At 35.2% G+C, this 21,225-nt stretch overlaps 1 protein-coding gene across 1 annotated transcript in view; it reads right to left on the reverse strand.

The window, feature by feature from the left end:
* Positions 1–21,225, reverse strand: part of LOC114053817 (thymocyte selection-associated high mobility group box protein TOX-like) — a 60,724-nt gene that overhangs the window by 23,991 nt on the left and 15,508 nt on the right.

Genomic DNA, 21,225 nt, shown 5'->3' on the forward strand with positions numbered 1-21,225 from the left:
ATGGTCTTCTTAGGTAAGAGGCCTATTACACCTTCTTTTATCAATTAGTCATTAGGAACAACAAGTATTTATGGACAATTTGGCAACTGCACTTAAAGCCACAGAAATAACTTTACCTTTAAGTGGAAATGAGAGATGCCATACGTTATCTTTGCTATCTTTAAATATATTCTTACTTAGCTCTTCTAGTAAGAGGTTTTTTTGCTAAATAACTGAAGTAATGACATTGCCTGTGTGACTGATAAGACATTTAAACTACATGAAGTCAATAAAAGTGCCCAGCAAAGAAGAATTAAGCATGCACTATATATTTTTTCTTAATATTTTTAAAGTTTTTAGTTCCAAATTCTATCCCTCCCTCTTGTTTCCTCCCCACTCCCTGAGATGGCAATCAGATGTAAGTTATACATGTGCAATTATGTAAAACATTTCCATATTAGTTATGTTGTACAAGAAGACTCAAAAGAAAAAAATGAAAAATAGCATGCTTCAGTTTATATTCAAATAATATCAGTTCTTTCTCTGGAGGTGGATAGTATGCTTCATTATTACTCCTTTGGAATTGTGTTGGATCACTGTGTTGCTGAGAATAGCTAAGTCATTCACAGTTCTTCACTGAACAATATCTTTGTTACTGTGTACAACATTCTCCTGGTTTTGTTCAGTTCACTAAGCTTCAGTTCATGTAAGTCTTTCCAGGTTTTTCTGAAATTATACTGCTTGTCATTTCTTATAGCACAATAATATTCCATTACAATAATATACCACAGCTGGTTTAGACATTCCCCAACTGATGGGCATGCCTTTGATTTCCAATTCTTAGCTACCACAAAAAGAGCCACTATATTTTTGTACAAATAGGTCCTTCTCCCTTTTTTTGGATGTCTTTTGTATATAGAACTAGCCATGGTATTGCTGGATTAAAGGTTATGCAGTTTTATTGGAGCATAGTTCCAATTGCTCTCCAGAATGGTTGGATCAGTTCACAATTCTACCAACAGTGCATTAGTGTTTCAATTTTCCCACATCTTCTCCAGCATTTAGTAACCCAGTTTTCTCACATCCCCTCCAACATCCAACACTTTTATTTGTCAAATTAGCCAATCTGACAGGTATGAGGTATTATCTCAAAGTTGTTTTAATTTGCATTTCTCTAATCGATAATGATTTAGAGAATTTTTTAATATGACTATAAATAGCTTTGATTTCTTTGTCTGAAAACTGCCTGTTCATATCTTTTGATCATTTATCAACTGGGGAATGACATGTATTTTTATAAATTTGACTCATTTCTCTATATATTTGAGAAATAAAGCCTTTATCAGAGATACTTGTTCAAAATTGTTTTCCCCAGTTTTCTGCTTTCCCTATAATTTTGGTTAAATTGGTTTTGTTTGTGCAAAACCTTTTTAATTCGGTATAATCTAAATTATCTATTTTACATTTTGTAATGCTCTCTATCTCTTCTTTGGTCCTAAATTTTTCCCTCATTCATAAATCTGACAGACAAACTATTCCATGCTTTCTTAATTTGCTTATAGTATTACTTTATGCGTAAATCATATATCCATTTTGACCTTGCTATATGGTGTGAGATGTTGGTCTCTACCTACTTTCTGCCACACTGTTTCCTACTTTTCCCAGCAGTTTTTGTCAAATAATGAGTTTTTCCTTGAAAAGCTTAGATCTTTGGCCTTATTATATACTAGATTACTATGGTCATTTACTATAATGTAATTTGTACCTCATCTGTTCCACTGACCCACCACTCTCTTTCTTAACCAATTCCAGATCATTTTGATAATTACTGCTTTGAGATCTAATATGGCTCGACCACCTTCTTTTGAATTTTTTTCCATTGATTCCCTTGATATCCTTGAGCTTTTGTTCTTCCAGATGAATTTTGTTATTATTTTTTCTAGCTCTATAAAATAATTTTTTGATAGTTTGACTGACATGGCATTGAAAAATAGATTAATTTAGGTAGAATTTTAGTTGATTCTCTAGGGTTTTCTAAGTGTAACATCTTATCATCTGCAAAGAGTGATAGTTTTGTTTCCTCATTGCCTACTCTAATTCCTTTAATTTTTTTCTTTTCATATTGCTGTAGCTAACATTTCTAGTACAGTATTAAATAATACAGGTGATAATGGGCATCTTTGATTCACCCCTGATTGTATTGGGAAGGCTTCTATCTTAACCCAATTACAGATAATGCTGATAGTTTTAAATAAATATTACTTATCATTTTAAGGTAAGCTCCTTTTATTTCTATGCTTTCTAGTATTTTGAATCGGAAGGGGTGCTGTATTTTGTCACAGGCTTTGTCTGCATCTATTCAGATAATCATATGATTTCCGTTGATTTTATTCTTGATATGGTCAATTATGCTGATAGTTTACCTAATATTGAACCAGCCCTGAATTCCTGGTATAAATCCCACCTGCTCATAGTACACGATCCTTGTGATATATTGCCATAATCTCTTGGCTAATATTTTATTTAAAATTTTTGCATCAATATTTATCAGGGAAACCGGTCTACAATTTTTTCTGTTGTGGGTCTTCCTGGTTTAGATATCAGCACCATATTTGTGTCATAAAAGGAATTTGGTAGGACTCCTTTGACTATTTTTCCAAATAGTCTATATAGTATTGAGATTAAATATTCTTTAAATGTTTGGTAGAATTTATTTGTGAATCCATCTGGTCCTGAGGATTTTTTTCTTAGGAAGTTCACTGATAGATTGTTCAATTTCTTTTTCTAAGATTGGGTTATTTAAGTATTTTGTTTCTTCTGTTAAATCTGGGTAATATATATTTTCATAAATATTCATCTATTTCATTTAGATTGTCAAATTTATTGGCATACAATTATACAAAATAGCTCCTAACAATTGTCTTAATTTCCTCTTCATTGGTGGTGAATTCACCCCTTTCGTTTTTTTTTTGTTTGTTTTTTGTTTTTTTTTTGTTTTTTTAGTCAGGCAATTGGGGTTAAGTGACTTGCCCAAGGTCACACAGCCAGTATGTGTCAAGTGTTTGGTCTGAGGCTGGATTTGAATTCAGGTGCTCCTGGCTTCAGGGCCGGTGCTCTATCCACTGCATCACCTAGCTGCCCCAGCCCTTTCGTTTTTGATAGTAGTAATTTGGTTTTCTTCTTTCCTTTTTTTTTTTCTTTTTTGGTGAGGCAGTCGGGGCTAAGGGTCACACAGGTAGTAAGAGTTGAGTTTTTTTAGGCCGGATTCCAACTCAGGTCCTCCTGACTCCAGGGTCAGTGCTCTAACCACTGCACAACCTACCTGCCCCTTCTTTCCTTTCTAAAATCAAATTAACCAATGGTTTATCTATTTTATTGGTTTTTCATAAAACCACCTTCTAGTTTTATTTATTAGTTCAATGGTTTTCTTTTAATTTTATTAATTTCTCATTTGATTTTCAGGATTTCCAATTTGGTGTTTGGGGATTTTTAATTTATTGTTTTTCTGGTTTTTCTAGTTGCATGTCCAATTCATTGATCTGCTTTTTCTCTTCTTTTATTGATGTAAGCAATTAGAGATATAAAGTTTCCCCTAAGTACTGCTTTGGCAGCATCCCATAAATTTTGGTATGTTGGCTCATTGTTGTCATTTTCTTTAATGAAATTATCTGTTTTTTCTATTATTTGCTTTTTGACTCACTTAATTTTTAGGATTAGAATATTTAATTTCCAATTAATTTTTAATCATTTTCCTTTGTCCATTATTGAATGCAATTTCTGTTGCATTATGATCTGAAAAGCATGCATTTACTATTTCTGCTTTTCTGCATTTGGTTGTGAAGTTTTTATGTCCTAATATATAGTCAATTTTTGTGTAAGTGCCATGTACTGCTGAGAAAAAGATATATTCCTTTCTCTTCCCATTCAATTTTCTCCAGAGATCTATCATCTCTAACTTTTTCAGAATTTTATTCACTTCCTTAACTTCTTTCTTATTTTTTGGTTAGATTTATCTAGTTCTGAGAGGGGAAAATTGAGATCCCTCACTAGTATAGTTTTATTATCTATTTCTTCCTGTAAATCATTCAGCTTCTTCAAAAATTTAGGTGCTATACCACTTGGTGCATACTGATATAGTTTCCTTACTTATCTCTCTCTTTTTTTAAATATTAATTTCCAATATAAAGCCTGGAAGGGATTTCTTAAGGACAATACCCTGAAGGAATTTTTTCCCTCAAGAATGACCCTCGATTGACATTGGGGGATGATCAGGGAGAGTGCACACCAACCAAAGGTCTTCAGAGCCTGTGAAAAATTGGGGAAGCCTTGTCTTCCTAGCCCTGCTAGTCTGTCTTCCTAGTTAGAGAGAAAGATAACTAAAACACATAAATTAGCTTAAATCCCAATATTGGCCTAAAGAAAAGATTTCTAATGTGTGCACACTGATTCTCTTCAGTGTTTCATTACTAGTGTTTAATTTCATTATGTCAATTTTCTTATGTAAATAAAGCTGTTTTCTTCCCAGGACCAGATCAACCTAGGAATACTGTTTATGTGAAGGGTAAAGAGACATGATAGAATGGTCTCTGGAGACATCTTGTGGTGAAACTGGGAATAGCATTATTATCTTTTGATATTTTAAGTGTTATCATTAGTGTCTTGATATTTGTAAGTCATCATTAGTGTTTAATATTTGCTATATGACAACATCTCTTTGATTCATTTAAGAAGAGAGAGACAGTCTCTAGGTCTGGCCCTAATACTTTCCTTTATTAGTTCATAAACTGGGTCCCTGGACAAAAAGATTGAACCTACTGGCAGCCGCACTTAAGCCAGGGAAATGTGGCACTGTGAACCCAGAGGTAGAAAGCAAGGGTTAGCAGGAGAAATCTGAGTCCTCTCAGGAGGGACACACTTATGACGAAAAGTATCAATCAGCCATTTTCTTAACTGTTATCTGACTACCCATTCTGGCACTAAAGTTACCAATTTGAACACTATGAACTTTCAGATGACTCCTGCTAGGAATTTCTGAATCCTTATTAAGATCTATGAACTGAGCACCAGGCCAGCAAGTAGGCTATTCAGCAACACCACGTGGCTCCTCAGGATGAATTCCTGAGAAAGGATAAAAACCTTGGAAAGGATCTCTACTAGCCACCCAAATATCTTAATTGGAAATTTATCTGATAAAAGATTTTAACTTCTTTATATATATATGTATGTGTGTGTGTGTATATATATATATGTATGTATGTGTGTGTGTATATATATATATATATATATATACACATATATATATATATTTCCCCCAATTACATGTTAAACCAATTTTTTAACATTTGGGTTTTTTTTTTTAAGTTTTGAGCTCCAAATTCTATCCTCCCTCTCCCCCGCCTCCACAGTAAGCAGATAGAGGTTATACATATGCATCATGTAAAATGTTCCCATATTAATAATTTTCAAATAAAAGAAAAAAATGAAAGTGAAAAATAGCATGCTTCAGTCTGTATTCAAACAATATAAGTTCTTTCTCTGAAGGTGGATAGTACGCTGCATCATTAGTCTCCCGGAATTGTCTTGGATTATTGTATTGCTGAGAATAGCTAAGTCATTTACAGTTTATCATTGTACAATATTGCTGTTACTGTGTACAACGTTCTCCTGGTTCTGTTCACTTTGCATCAGTTCATGTAAGTCTTTCCAGGTTTTTCTGAAATCATCCTACTTGTCATTTCTTTATTATTATTAATTTACTTATTTTTAGTTTTCAACAGTCACTTCCATAAGCTTTTGAGTTTTAATTTTCTCCCCCTCCTTTTCCTCCCTCCTCCGCAAGATGGTGTACAATCTGCTATAGGCTCTACATATACATTCATATTAAGCATATTTTCACATTAGTCACGTTGTAAAAAAGAAATAGAACCAATAGGAGGAACCACAAGAAAGAAGAAACAAAACAAAAGAAAAAAAAAGGAAATAGTATGCTGCGATCTGCATTCAGACTCTGTAGTTCTTTCTCTGGGTGTGGATCTGCTCCTCATCTTTTTTTTTTTTCAGCCAAAGACAAGGTTTATTAGAACATCCATCATATTGGGCAGACTCTATTGGCTATTGGCTAGACTTTAAGAATGTGAGCAGTGGCTAGATTTTAAGAATCTAAGCCTCTTAACTTCTCCAGATTGAAAAGTACCTCACCTGAGTAGGAAAGGTAAAATTCAACCCATAAGGGAGAAGCAGAGACTTCTATTGAAGCCCTAGTGAATTTGAATCCTCATGTTTATTGAAATTTTTCTTTGACCCAGATCTAAGCCAAGAAGTTTTCTAAATTTTAAAGCGATAGTCTCTTTGCCTCCTGACTTTGGACAAGTTAGAAAACAGACAAGAGACACAGATAAGAAGTAGTCTGTAGGGAATTTATGGCATCATAAACCAATTAGAGACTAATCAGAGACTTAAATGTAATTTCTCTACTTTAAGTTACCAAATTGTGGTTTGAATGCTTTTAGAAATGATAAAATATCTAAGTGAATTTCAGGGTAACATTCTGTAGAAATTTGTTTTAAGGAAAAGTATGAAATAGGAGCACATAAATAGATCTGAGATAAGCAATGGATGTCTTTCTCTAGGTGTTTCCCTTCTCCCACTCAAATTAAAAGGATACAGAAGTACTAGGCAGAATTTAGGGTTAGATCCACTCAAACCATGTGATGCAGAAATTATCAATTTTACTTTTGTAAATCAGTCCCTGCCAGAGATCAAATGGTATTTGTATTTTTCTGCCCTAATTGGCACAAAAAGAGCATAGAAGGACCAAGCCCATCCAGGAAGACAATGAGTCTCCTAGTTTATTTTATGCTAGACTTTACAACAGTGCTAAGAAGTATTTTTACAAGCACTATCTAGGGTGGCATGAGAAATGCTTTTTATGTTGTCACCCAATATTTGACATAAGGAAAGTATATTTAGGAATTACATCATTAGACTTCTATATAGGTTATAATTGAATCAAGAATGCTCTATACTGGTCTTATATGTGATCACTAAAGAGTGTCAAAAATGATTTAACAATTGAATAATTGATTGGAAATAAGTTATGTTTTTAGATTTTTCTTACATTAAAAGGGTATTGTATCTGAGATACTAATAGATCATGAACTGGGGAGTTTCAGAGTGGGATCAGATTGTTTAAGCCTTATTGATAATTTAATAGGATATAAGAGGATGATGCCATTATATTAATGTTGATTCTAAATCAAATATTGTAAAATTATTTGTTATACAGAATGCTATAAGGCTATCAGAAATTAAATTGGATGTATTTTTAAATAGATAATTACTTACTTCAGTTCAGTCAGGTAAAATCTCATTGTTAATTAACAAGTCAGGTACCATGGCTCTGACTTGACTGTACTGAGGGTTAACTGTGCAGAAGTTTTTTTTTTTTGTTAAAGATTTAATTGTTATCAAGCATTATTTGATCATTACTTCTGAAAATTACTAAACTGTTGATAACAAATTACATTGAGTAAACAATACAAATTAAAAGTTTGCATTCTTCTGCAGTTCTGAGTCACCCATCAGGTATAAAACCCATGGCACTTAAAATATTGCCAGTTGGGAGGACATACCCAAACTTGATTCAAAGAGTTCTATCTTTAACTGTAGTTTGAATTTAAAAAAGGTATCTGACACATCTTTACAGAAGTTATTCATAGCCAGCTATAAATACTACTATACTATATAGGGAATAACTTACACGGAAACAAAGTTATCATTTTAGAGGAATTTGTAATATGAGCAATATATTAAAATAACATTAAAGTAATTAAGAAAAATTAGGTATCGTTAACCATTCTCTCTGAAAGATAGATAAAAATTAAAGCTAGGTATTTTAGTAGTATGGTCTTAGACATTTTAATAATTTGATAGAATTTATAAATTATGTGATCTGATCTATAGTAAGATGTATTTGCCCCTATATCTGTATGCTAATCTGTGAAATGGATGAAATAATGATTCTAAGAGACAATTATATAAAATGTTTTGACAAATCTTATAGGTTTTATTTTAATGAAAACTGCTACTGTTATTTTTCAGATTGCTACATAAATGTCAGCAAAAATCACAAATCAAGTTAATTGTTTATCTTAGTTTCTCCAATCAGAGGTTTTACAGTTTGCTTGAATCCTGGTTTTCTAAGATAAATTCACTTAGGACTAAAACTTAAACTGCTTTGGACAAAAATTTGATATTTAATCATGTACCATATAATTTGGTGAAATTTTTTGTTTTAATGCTATAGTACATTTTACATTTTGCTCAACTAGAACAATGTGAAATTTAGAAACAGCTGCTTATTTAAAATAACTCTAAGTAAGCTAGCTGAGGGTTGGAAACAATCATATGAGGAAACTGTATTATGCAGTACAGGGGTGCCATGACTCATAAAATAGGACTGATTACCCCCCAAAATTTTGAACACATGCTAATCAAAAGGAATGGGCTCTAAATTTTGAGGTACTACCAAGTAATGACCCTTGGGGGAAATTTTTTTTTTAAGTTTTAAATGTTGCCACTATTGATTAAAAATCCAAATTTAATTTGGGTGAAATTTTGTTCTGAAACTAAATAAGATAATTGTGGTAAATCAGAACCTATTACAAACGATAGTTGTTATTTGGCTTTAAGAAATTTATTAGCCATGTGTCCTTAAGCAAATTACCTTACCTTTGTTTATCTCAGTTTAGTAATCTGTAAAGGGGATAAAAACAGCACCCACCTCCCAGGCTTGTTACAAGAAGCACATGATTACAAAGTGAACATAAGACCTAGTATATTATAAGCACTTTACAAGCATTAGTTATAGTTATTTCTTTAATTGAGTGCTGCACTGGGTTTTTGGTGTGGTTAGTTTAAAATGCCAAAGGTGACAAGATGAATGGTTTTCTATGTAAGATAATTGGGAAATGCATTTGAATGATTTGATGCCATTTGACTAGTAATAAATTATGTTTCATGCTTCAAATTCATGATACTGTGAATGTTATGATTGTGCTTTGTATTTTCTTGTATTGTAAATTCTGGGAAACTACTGCATAAGAAATGCTATTAAGAGGATAATAAGATTTTGTTATTGGAGAATTTAACTCCTTTTGATTTGGATACTATGAAATTATTAATTAACTTATAGGACACTATTGTCACGATGTTAAAACCTATGAAACATTTGGTACATTTTAAAAAGGAAAAATGATAATTAGTTATGTTGTGGAAAAGGAAAACAGAGAGGGAAAGAGACCTTATAAAAAACTCCTTATTTGTAAACTTGCCAAGTTTCTTGGGACCCTCTGCTTGAGCAAGGTCATAAAATTGTATCTGCCCTGTTAAAGAACTTGTGAATTGGTTTACTGAGAAAATTAGATTCCCTTCTTGCATTACAAATACTCCTTGATAAAGGGGAGAGGATTTATAAGGTTGTTTACAGTATAGCAGTGATTTATGTGATGACTTGTGATTATGAAAATTATGAAGTTAGACCTGGAATAGTATATGCTGAAGATACATCTTGAAACTAACTTAGTCTTAACAGACACCAGTATTAGATACTTAATTTTGCTTAAGGGATTAATATGCAATACCTTAAGAGATAGTTATCAGTTTGGAGATTTAAAGTAATTAGCCAGTGTTTTTCTTTCTTTCTTTTTTTAAAATGAATGATCATATATTCACTATATAATCATATATTCATCTATGTAAAATTCCATAATGTAATGATTTTCATTTCTAATAATTAATTTTGATACCAGAATGAGTTTAAAATAGGGGATAAGAAGAAGAAAAAGATGTTGAATGTAATTTTTGAGGTAGTTGTAAGGTCTGGTAAATGTTAATTGCTAATTTATTGCAACAACATAAGAGTATTAATAACTGTATGTAAGGTATGATTAGTGAAATTTTGGTATTTGAGGTGAAATCTCATGGGATTGTAATCTGGTTTGCTCTGAGTTTTGAATTCAAGTATAAAATTCTGCATAATCATTAAGTCAGTAATCTACCATTCAAAGGAAATGCCACTAGCTCTTCCAAGGGAGTCCAGTCTGATAGATGTCTGTGCCCAGCAAAGGTTGAGAAGAGAACTTTGGTGTCGCCTAAGGTAGGAGCCTCTTGACTCAGTTTCCCCACTGTGTTATTTACATTTGAACAGGAACCTAAGCCTGGCTAAGTGACCTGTGAATGACTGGCTGTTCCAAAGAGTAAAATCCAACTCTTACCTGAAAACAAACAAAACTAAGGCTGCTTTATCCTATTATACCTGTGTTTGTGCCTACCCTGTGGTAGAGCCTTCCTAGTTCATATTGTTATTATCAGTCACAGTCAGACAACTGTAGATCCCATCACGATGTCATTTTGGTCCTCTTTGAACACAAAGGACTTAGGCTTAAGCTTGGAGGACCAGTTTTGATGCAGTTAGAATCATGTCCCTGCTTATTTCTTTCACAACAAATGTCTTTAACCAGTGCAGGTAAAGCTGTAATTTTTTTTAATATAATGAATCTTCTTATACCAAGACCCCAACACCTCTGAGTTAATATAATAGGATGCAATTATGAAAGATCCCACTATTTTTTAAGCTAAATTTGTAGTAAGATTTCATATCTTATAAAAGTAAGTAAATGAGTTTTTGAACCTGTCATCTACCTATTAATAGTTTAATAGGGTATTATATGGGGTATTCAAGGAGGACTAGTACCTCTGGTGTGAGGGCTGCTAAGCCCTTTTCAAGGCTACTCATCCACCCTTTGTGTCCACCTGACACCCAGCTCTCACCTGTGGCTCCAAGAAGCTATAGCATGCACAACAGCCGAACCCCAGTAAAACCATCTTAGCAAATGGGCTAACCCAGTTGGAGGTTAACTGACAGACCTCAAACCTGTCAGTAAGTTAGGGTATCTACCCCAAGCAAATGAAAACTTCCCTGGCAGAATACGTAAATGTGAACATTTTGTTTCAATGGTTTGGTATTTTTGGCTATGTTGTCAGACACCTTCAATGAGGACAAAAACAGTATCAAAGTAAGCTACTGCACTGACAGTAAATTATTTAACTTAAGAAGGACATAAGTGATGACTAAAGTGGAGAGTGCACGTGACTGTGCACTCAGTCTAGCCCCTGAGGCTGAGATGGACAAAGTATTCATCAATTCTCTGCCACTTGTGCTAATTTTGGCCTGACAATTAACACAAAGAAAATACAGGTTGTCCACCAGCCAGCACTGTGCCATCCATATATGGAATAATTGCTTACAGCAAGTGGAGAAATACCGAGGGATGTGGATAAGTTCACCTATCTTGGCAGTATACTTTTCTGGGATGTAAACTTAGCTGATAAGGTTGATGCACACATTGCCAGAGCCAGCTCTGTATTTAGAGGCTCTAAAACAAAGTGTGGGAAAGAAAAGACTGCCTACCGAACTGAAGGTCTGCAGAGCCATTGTGTTGACCTCACTGTTGTATGCCTGTGAAATCAAAAAAATCTACCAAGGCCAGGCCAGAAAATCAAACCACTTCCATTTGAATTGTCTTAGGAAGATTCTGAAGATCACCTAACAGGTAAAGTTACTGGACACTGAGATCCTTTCTTGAGCTAAACTGCCAAGCATTACAATTCTACTGCAGAGAGCACAACTATGATGGGCTGGCCACATTTTTTGAATGCCAAATGCATGTTTTCCTAAAAGAATATTTTATGAAGTCAGCACTCCCATGGTGGTCATAAGCGATAACAAGGACACTCTTTCTCTCTCTGAATAACTGTGCAATCAGGTGTGAGACATGGAACATAAAGGCACAGGATTGTCTAGCATGACATGTCTACATCAAAGTAGTTGCTGTGCTATACGAACAAAGCAGAATTGTGGTAGTTCAGAAGTAACATGAGATGTGTACGTTTATTTATTTATTTATTTTGGCTAGGCAATGGGGTTAAGTGAATTAACCAGGGTCACACAGCTAGTAAATGTTATGTGTCTGAGGCCACATTTGAACTCACATCCTCCGGAATAGAGCTCTATCTACTGCGCCCTCTAGCTGCCCCGAGATGTGTAAATTTAGAGACATTTCCCTACCAAATGGTTGTACAGATTATTTGTGCCTAACCTGTGCTAGAGCCTTCTTAGTTCATACTGTTATTATCAGTCACAACCAGACAATTGCAGGTGGATCTCACCATCAAGATGTCATTTTGGTCCTCTTTGAACATGAAGGACAAACAACAGGTCAGGTGTAAGATAAGGTCCTTGAAATATCTCAATGTTATGGGAATAATTAGCCAAAGATGAATAAGTTTGTGGGACAAAGATATAAATATATTAATTAGTAAGGTTAAAATCAGAAACATCTTCTGTTTGGTGATAAGGAAAATAATTTCAGTGCAATTAGTTATCTTTGAGGACAATAACTTAAAGACTATCTTGTGTTACCTCAAAGAGAAATCCAATTTTACTTAGGTTTATTATTTAGTTTGGGATTAACATCTGTATGTGGGGCATGTCCTAAAGTGCAAGCAATTTACACATAGACTGCTAGTTTGAGATGTACACTGCTCTCTGCATACAATGTGAGATTATGTACTTAGTATATTTACACAGCCCATCCCAAGTGTTTTGTTGTCTGTTACAACTGAAGTTAAATAAGCATTTTTTTACTTACAAAGAGTACTGACTGCGATATATTCATGTTTAGGATTAGATTCCTAATGTTTCTCATCCTCCTGAGAAGGGAATTAGCTGGTTAGCTAGAGTGGAAAATTTTGAGAAAGCAGTAAGATCAAATGATTATATATGTCAAATGTAAATGAGTTCAATGGGATATAAAAGTTTTGAGCATGTTCTAAAAACTGGGTTTACAGAGATACCTAGATAGATAGATATACATATACCTATATATGTATATATAGGTGTATGTATGTATGTGTATGTATGTGCATATATATGTACATACATATGTATGTATGTACTGGTCACCCTCTACACAAAAAAAGTATTTTCTGTTTGTTTTGTTTTTTGTTTTTAAAAAAAACTCACTAAATTTAAAAGGTTTTCAGAGTTCTAACTTATGCTGTCATACTTTAAGATGTTCAGTCTTTGATTTCTCAGTCATTATTTGAATTTCTTAAATATATCAACAGAACAATTTGCTAACTTACGTAACAGGACACTTATAAGTAGTAAAACTGCTACTTTCCATTTCTGAGGCTTTAATTTGAAATTAAAAATGAAATAAATGAATGCTAGTCTTAAAAAGTTAAATGAGAATAAAGTCAATGCCAATTTAGAAAAGCACACAACTTTGGTTTACGTGTCTACTTTGGTAAATATTAAATCTTTAACAAGAAGGGCTCATTTTACAAGTGAAATCCTTGCATATTCTTCCTAAGATTCTTCCTTCAGCCTGTTGTTGGCAGCATCTACATCAGGTATAGAGTTTATTTTATTTTAATTTTATTTTCTTTTCAGGCAATTGGGGTAAAGTGACTTGCCCAGGGTCGAACAGCTAGTGAGTGTCAGGTCTGAGTCACATTTGAACTCAAGTCCTCCTGACTTCAGGGCCAGTGCTCTATCCACTACGCCACCTAGCTGCCCCCAAGGTACAGAGTTTAGATAAAGATAGAAACAGCAGTAAAAACTTAAATTCTCTGAAATTTCAAATGAATTAACTAAAAGTTCCTAATTTGATGTTTTTCTTACAACCCTTTTGTTAACAGGATTAAAACCATAAGGTCTGAGCTGGTTTTCATAACATGAACTAGTTTTTGGAAAAGTAAAATTTAAAAGGCTGTACTAAATTATATTGAGTCTAGTTCCTGGGCGATGTTAACAGAAATATCTAAGAATCTCCATAGGTAACCTGAACCAGAGTAATCGATCTTCTACAAGCTCCCTTCAGAGCTTCTCTGAGATCAGACCCATTCCAGAATGCCCAAAGTGTTTTCAGAAACCAAATTACCACATAAGACATCTGAGCCTTAAGATATGAAGTTCTAATAAAATGGACATTGGGAATGGGGTCACCCTTCTCTCTTGTTTCTTCATGAATCACTGTGTCTGTAAGGCCTACTTATGAAAAGGGACTGCTCTTACTGTAGTTTGCAAATGTGTCAGTCACTGGTGGTCTCAGAAGGCAAGGGGTGAATTGTTATAAGATTAAACCTTATGGTTTGGGGGACATCCCCTCTGAAATTAGTCCCATTAAAGTGGAATGTTGGGGATAAAATTTCTTTAGCCTATTCCCATGTACTGGCATTGCAGCATTAGAGAAAGCAGCTAGAATTCCAACAGAGATGCTAAGCCAAACCATTTTTGTTTTTAAAATCATTGCTTTACAAAACATTACTCTACTTTGATTTGTAACTTTAATCAGACTAAGTGATTTATGGGAGGCATGGCCTCCCAAGAATCAAACAAGAGTTTGAAAAATTCAAATTATTTTTCCTATGTATTTGATTCTATACTGTATCAGTTTCATATTGTAATGGATTCTGTATCTGCTAAAGTCCCCTTTCTATGTTTTTGGGTTGACTTCACGAATTAGGCTTTCCCTCTGACCAAGTCTGAAGTTACAATGAAAAGAAAAGTTGTTCTCTCTCATATTAGGAGGCTCTGAAATACTTTCAGGACATCTGTTTGCTATCTTTATGCACAATGAATTAACTTGGTACCATCCCCAAAAGATAAATCACAGTCCTTTCCTGTCCCTGTAAAATTAGGGGAGTCTACTTCTTCCAAGGAGACAGGAAGTCTGGTAGTTTTGAATCCCTAGCAAAGACTACAAGATGGAAACGGGTCCCATAAAACAATTAACATTCTTTAACTGTCAGAGAAAAGTGGTGATTAGCCTCATGTAAATGCCAGCCCAACTCTTTTAATATAGCCAATTGTAATGTACTGGCCCTAACCCTACAGCTTTCCACTTTTTCTCCATACCTACCAAGACTCTTTCTTTGTTGTGTGTCAATAAAGAGGATACCTTCCTTCTCATTGGGGTTCAGTGGCTTTACTGAGGTTGCCAGTTTGACTTCCTTTGTTAATAGTTATACACATAACTGTTAATAAACTGATTTTGCTTAGAGCCATATATCTCAGTTTGCCTTTATTAATTTGCCACATAAGTCAATGATTTGATTTTGTCAGCTCAGAGGATGTCAGCTGCCTAATAAGTATAATTCTGGTTCTTCATATCAGTGCTGTCCCTAATTTAGCAGGACAGGCTCATAATTGCAGCAAATTAACTATTTACACTTGCCACTCTTACCATAGGAAGAGGACAAATTGGCAGTAAGGAATGAGTTGGAAATTTAATTCTTCCCATTTGCTTCAGATCAGCTCTTATATAAACAAATTAACAGGAATTTCATGAGGCATCAAACATAAAAATAAATACTGAGAAAAAATACTGAGGTGTTGCTAGTGAGCTGAACATCTATGGCTAATATTGCTAGATATGAATTATGCAGCATGAAAGAAGGTATATGTTACAGTACTCAAATACTTGGTTTGCAAGTGCTTGGAGCCTAAGAGCCCAAGGTAAATCTATCTTCCTTTTCCACCATAAGGCAAATCTCTCTCTCTCTTTCTGTTTCTCTCTCTCTCCTTCTCTGTCTCTCTCTCTTCCCCTTTTACACACACATACACACACATAGGTTGTTGTCCCTTCCAAATATAACAAACTCTGAATGGGCATTCCATTTCATTTTTAGCATAATAGCAAGTTTCTTTAGCTCTTTGGTTAAAACTTTAAAGCCATTTAATGTAATGTAAACAAGAACATTTTGTATGTAATTTGCTAAATGTATTACAGCCTTACTGTGTCTCCAATTAGGAACTTAAGGTTCATTTAGTACATTTACATCTGGTTCTGATTTAAAGTGACTTTCCTTTTCCATTTAAGAGCTACTTTGACTTGGCTGGAAATGACCTGAGTGCCCTTTATAGCTATTTGGACCATTCTTGTCTGCTTTAAAGCCAGAGGGACTCTTATTTAATAGGCTTAGTTTGAGCTTCACAGTAGCCAGTGCACATGGGATCTATATTGAGAGAAGCAGTAGAAAAGAATTCAAGAATACTTAGATAAAAGATTTAATTGGAATTTCATTTTTTAAAAAAGATGCTAAGGATTGCTGGAAATCCAATGAAGCATTAGCTTCAAAAGAAGGGACATAGTTGAGTTTCTCTTTTTCCTGCTATAGTTTTTAGTCAGTGAAAAATAAATAGCAAAGAACAACATCACAATGATAACTTGTTTTATATTACTCTTCCCATCTGGTGCCTTCTTTAAAAAAAAAAGACAATATACTAGCTTACTGAAATGAGCTCTATCTATTGTCTTACAATTCATTAGCATTTAAAACCTCCAGCTGGACTCCTCAACACAATTCTGTTCCCACTCCAGAGTCAGCACCATTTTCTAAAGTATTAAAATGAAGATATTTCTGATTTGATAGCTATATTTTTTCAAATAGCTTTGGGAAGAATTGTATATGTGCATGTATGTGTGTGTGTGTGTGTGTGTGTGTGTGTGTGTGTGTATGTGTAGTTTTGTGTCCCTCAGAAGATTTGATCTCTTCTTTCTGCTTTCCTTTGAATTCCTTCTTTGTACAGAACTTGAGTCACAGTGACCCAAATCAATATGTGTGTGTGTGTGTATGTTTATGTGTGTGTAAAACATAGAATATATACCAATATATGTACAAATACATGTATATATACATATATGTATACACACATGTACTATACATATAGATGTATGTGTGTATATATCTGTATATGTGTGTGTGTGTATATATCTATATCTATATCTATATGTATATATATCTATATATCTATATATATGTATATATCTATATCTATATATATATATATGGAGAGAGAGAGAGACTCTCCTTAACTAACCATGGATCCTGAAAATAAAGACCTGCCATTCTCCATGGCTTCTTTTTTCCTCCCACACTTCCCAAAGAAGGAACATGTGATATAAACACATGGCAACTCTATTAGTCATGATTTCATGTACAGTCAAGAAAACATTCAATTGTTATCTCCCTAATAGCTAGTTTTTCTTAAATATTGTAATCTTCTAAGTCCCCAATAAATTATCAATAATTTTGTCCATTTTCCCCAGTTTGTGTTTACATTTGTAGCTGTTCATAGTTGTGGGTTATCAGGACAACAGGAGTTATGCACAACTATAGTCCATGGAATCCTAGCCTCCCATTTGAACCAGTCACCTGTAAGATGTCAATTGCATCTGGAGACTTTGTTTTCTAACATGCACATTTGTCCTAAATTTTGGGGCTTAACAGCCTGCCTCTAAAATCTCCAGTGAAATTCCTTTAAAAATAAATAACAGTATTGTATGCTCTCCAATTTGAATATTAAAAGAGGGCAAAGTAGAATTAATTTAGTTTGAAACATGGATATTACATTATGCTGGCACAGTGAGTCAACATAAAGGGAATGAACAGGTGGTAATACACCAATAAAAACACTTATGGATATTTTGCTGAAATTCTCATGATGCTGAAATGTAAAAACTAGGCAAATACCTTGACTCTGTTGGGAGTTCTTTCAAGCTCCAGGAGGGCTATCTCCTGTGAAGAGAGCCCTGGTCTTCCACATGCAGGATACTGCTTCTAGGAATTACGAGCTGGTTTCATCTCCCTGGCCTCATTCTGTTCCCCAAGATGGGCTGGGCCTATTTGTAGTGTTTTCTATAGTTGTAGAAAAGAGAGTCATTGTTCCTTTTAATTTCTCCTCAGGCAAATCTCACCATCCCTGCTTAAGCAAGTCCCTTTGCCAGGTGGAAAAGGGAGCACTGGACCATTTTAATGGAGATAAATAAATAAAAACAATGCCAAGGTGCCTGTTGTAAGACTTCTCACTTCCCTGGTCCTTTAAAGTTTAACAAGCACTTTCCTCCCCTAACAGTGTTGGGAAGTAGGCAGTAACATAAAAACAGCTTCCTATTTGTGAAGAGGTGGGGGGTTTTAGGGTGCTCCTAGATGCACAGAGGCACCCCAAGATCACGGGAGGTTTTGGGGTGCTGGGAAAAAGCCCCAGATCGCAGCGCAGATCTGCCTGAAAGAATTCAACCCAGATCTTCTTTTAGCCAGACAAAAAGTTTATTAAAGATAAATCACATATAGGCCAGGTCATGCCTGTGAGGATGAGTGGGCTTGAGAGTCTCAGCCTCTAGGTGTGAGAGGTTCTCAGCCCAGAATGGGGGCAAAGGTGAATCTTAAGTACAGAAAGACTGTGGGAGGGATCTAGGAGTGGCCAAGTACTTTGGGGTGAGGGGAGGCAGGGCCTAGGGAGATCTGGATGGGAGTGGCCAGCAAGCTGGGGTGAACAGAATTCCTGGGTCCTGGACCTCATGGCACCTACCTAGGATTAAGGGTGAGAAATGGCCAGAAAGGCAAAACAATGGAATGAGAGGCCAGTTAAAGGGGGAGGTGTTAAAGATAATAAGGGTCCAGGTGGGAATTTCCATTTGGAATGTCTGAGAGATTTGAACAGACAATGAGAACAGATAATGAAGGGAACTGCAAGAGGGGGGGAAGTTTGCTTTCAAAGGGTGATAAAGAGAGCTTTCAAAGGGAAATAAGGCAGTTTCTAAAACTTTAAGGTTTTCCTGGGACCGGCTGACAAACTGAAGCCAGGTTCTTTTTGGGGCCAGGAAGGAAAGTGCATTTGAATAAGATTAAAAGGTGAGGCTGAGGCTTTGGAAAAGGGCTTAACAATAAAACTATTACTGGCAAAGATCTCGGCTTCTGAAACTGAATGAAACCCTCTTCATTTGGAGGTAGGCTTTAGAGTTTCTGCTAATCCCTTGTCTCCGTATTCATGTCTTAGGATGCTTTTCTAAAATAGAATAATAAGCATAAGAAATCCCATTTCTCCTATCTGTTTCCTTCCCCCATGCAGCACTCCAACTGGACTCTGAAAGGCTTTTGCTTCACAATACCTAATGTGTTGTGCCATCTAAGTAACACAAGGGTTCAATTATGATTCATAAGCTGGATGCTCCAAAGCAAGCTCTAGTAAGATACAGACAAAAGGCAGTCTAATTATATGTAACTTATAAATGAATCAGAAAGTAAATGCAAGAAACAATGTGGAGCAAGCCATGTAATCATACATGTATGAAAACCATGCAGAGCCTTTCTAGCTCTCTATCTAGGACTCTGTGATGGGTTTATGAAGAGGCCTCTAACACTGCTTCTGTGTCTTTATTGTTTAATGAATGTCTACATTGGGAAGGCTTACCTTCCTTCTTAAAGGCAGTGTTGCTATGGTTTATTTCAAATATAAAAGTAGAATTAGAACATGATAATTGAAAGTCTTTTTGTTTATGAACGTCTTAGGGAAAAATGACCTCCTGTAGGCCACCTGGCATCCCTTTTCCTCCTCTTCCCACTCCAAAAATAGAAAAGAAAAAAAAAGCCCTGCCAAAATTGAAAATGATGCTGCTATTAGAAAGAGGAAAATTAGCTAAAGTTCAAGTTTTTTCAGTTTGTGTTTTAAATTGCAAAGTGACTAGTTCCTGACAGAAACATAAGATCACACATTTACAGTTGGAAGAAACCTTAGAGGCCATCTCAAGTCCAACTTCTTAATTTTACAGCTGAGGAAACTGAGGCTTAGAGAGGCTAAGTATCTCGCCCATGGCGAAGTGTCAGATGGGATTTGAACTGAAGACTCCCTGTCTCAAAGTGCAGCATTCTATTTACTGCACCATTATTTTATTATATACATCAATACCACAGAAGAATATCCTAAGGAAGCGATGTGAGGACACTCTGTACATTATTGGTCTATAACAATCCTGATTTTTGAATACTGCCCAGGAAGATAGAAATTTAGTCAGAAATCAGAGCAATATTTTGGAGAATGTAGGGACACACATGTATTTAACTTATTCAATTATTTCTTCTTTAAGCAATGTCTGCATTGCCTCTGAACTTGGCTTAAGTAACATGCTTGGAAAGTTTGTCTTACAGGGTATTTTCCTCTCCTTTAATAGAACTCTATGGCAGCTTATGACTTAGAGACACAATTCTCTATTTTTCCATCAAAGGGACCCCTTTGGACTGGATATCTCTCAGGGTGGCTATATCAACATTTGCAGCCCCTATTTCTCTAAAACACAAAAGAGGGCAGGTAGGGGAGGTTCTCTGGGTGACCTCAGCAGCAGTTTCCACAAATGAGTTAATTTTCACAATACATGGGCATTTCGAGACTCTAAGGGAGGCAGCAGGCACAAATTCTCTGTTTCTTCTGACATGATTTCAGGAACCTGATGAAAAAAATGTGGTGGTCTATAAGTCAACTAAGAGGAAAGGCACCAAATGTAAGAGTAACTCATCATTAAGGGGATGTTCATATTCCCCAAATCATGAAGGTGCAGATTTTTAAGCATTTCAATGGCCAGTGTATTCCCCCTTCATTGTAAATAAATCTCTTGTTAGCTGCTGTATTGTTTAAATAAGAATGCCAATTTGTCTGGTCGTTGAAGGACCATGGTAAACGTGTTCAAGGTTTAGAAAAAGGGGCAAAACTGGGTCACAGTCAAGGGATGGGAGTAACTCCAAGGACCACCTCACTAATTAATTCCCTACTATTCCCTAAGGACTCCTGAAACACCTCAGGACATGACTGAGAAGCAGTTTCCCATTTGGTCTTCCCCTCTAGTATTCAGTGATACCAGGGGATGCATTAAATGATGAAACAAACTGCACACTTAACCCAATGTGGACTACGTTCTAGAAGGGTTTGGGTAACATACCTGAGTGGTCTTTAGAGAGCGGGTGATAGTAGAAGAGCTTAAGCTTGAGGTTAATTCAGCAAATAGCAAAGCTGGGTTTTGATGACAAATAAGCAAACAGTAAGTGCTAAAGAGAGGTAAGGACAGTTTTCAAAACACCCTGAGGATTTTTTAGTCTTTATGATCACACCAGCAACTCTAAGGAGTGATATAATTCTGGCTAAGGCATATAAAGTCCCTTTCAAAAGTAATTGTACTATGTATACCTTGAAACAAAGAAAGTAACATATAGTAGTGCAATAAAATGGTATAAAATTATATGAACGTCTCCTAACATGTGATTCTGATGTAGCCCATTTTCTCTCATTCATTCCAGCCAATGAAAAAGCCATTCAAAGCACTTAGAAGCAATTTCTTTGCAGCTTAC

This window comes from Vombatus ursinus, unplaced genomic scaffold (genome assembly GCF_900497805.2).
Source record: "Vombatus ursinus unplaced genomic scaffold, bare-nosed wombat genome assembly UNPS02014812.1, whole genome shotgun sequence".
NCBI classification, from domain to species: Eukaryota; Metazoa; Chordata; class Mammalia; order Diprotodontia; family Vombatidae; genus Vombatus; species Vombatus ursinus.